This window comes from Mus pahari, chromosome 23 (genome assembly GCF_900095145.1).
Source record: "Mus pahari chromosome 23, PAHARI_EIJ_v1.1, whole genome shotgun sequence".
Classification (NCBI taxonomy): Eukaryota; Metazoa; Chordata; class Mammalia; order Rodentia; family Muridae; genus Mus; species Mus pahari.
Genome location: NC_034612.1, coordinates 33,618,463 through 33,619,763, shown reverse-complemented (window position 1 = coordinate 33,619,763; position 1,301 = coordinate 33,618,463).

The following is a 1,301-nucleotide window of genomic DNA, read 5'->3' as shown; positions in this document are numbered from 1 at the left end:
AAAAAACCCAAAAAACAAAAAACTTTTTTTTCTATTTTTCTCTGTGTGCCCACGTGTTTGCTGGTACCCATAGAGTCCAGGAGGGCATCAGAGCCCCTGAAGCCGCAGTTACGGGTGGTTGCAAGCCACCAGAAGTGAGTGTGGGAAGGGACTCTTACTCCTGTCCCCTGTAAGAAGCGTGCCTGCTCTTAACCCCGCAACCATCTTCCAGTCGTATAAACCTTTATTTTAAGGATTCTTTGAAAAGAAAATGTGTATGTGATGTGTTAGGCGTGGTGGTGCAAGTCTGTGATCCCAGCACTCAGGAGGCAGAGCTGGCGGATCTGAGTTCAGTGCCAGGCCTAGTCTGTATGGCAAGTCCCAGACTATACCCAAAGCTACATAGTGAGACCCTCAAACCAAACCAGACCAAGGCATAAGAAAACGTACGTGTCTGAGCTCCAGAACAGCCAGTGGATACCCTGTAGCCCTGGTTGGCTTAGAACTCTCCATGTAGGCCAGGCTGGTTTAACTCACAGACATCCACCTGCCTCTGTGGAACTAAAGGCATGTGCCACCACACAGGGCTAATTTTTAAAAGTTACATTTGTGTGTGTGTGTGTGCACTGGAGCACATGCAGTGCAGGAAGCAGGAACTCAGAAGTGAGAGGACAACGGAGAGGAATAGGTTCTTTCTTTCACTACCCGGCTCCTGGGGATGGCACACAGGCTGCCAGGCTCGGCAGTAGGTACTTCTTGCGTTGATAAGCATCTCACCAGCCTCCCCAGGTTTGTATTCTATAACATTGGGGTGGGGTGGGGCAGTACAGAGAAGACCATCCTCTCCTGTGTCCCTCTTAATGTCACCATTGTCACGGCCTGTCAGCGGAACCCCGTGGTTAATAACGGTGCTGGTTTGTTCATTTGAAGGAAGTGGCCAGGGACACAGACTGTCTGTGGGCTGTGGCAGTTTCCCTGCAGTCTTGTGGGCTCCCTCCTGCTCCTCCTGCGGGAGCTCAAGTTTCTTTCTGTCTTTATAACTCTTTGTTTGTTTGTTTGTTTGTTTCCTTCTCCTAGAAGAGCATATGATCCAGAAGTTTCCTTAAGACATGGTATTTGGAAGGTAAATCTTTTTTGAGAACTAATTTATCAGAAGACATTCTTACTTTACGCAACTACTTGATCAATGATCATGTGAGGAATTCTAGCTTAAGCATAATTTTTCTAAAATGCTTTCATTTATTTTTGTTTGGTTTTTGAGACAAGGTCTCACCATGTAGACCAGGCTGACTTCAAGCTCACAGAGATCTGCATGTCTCTAC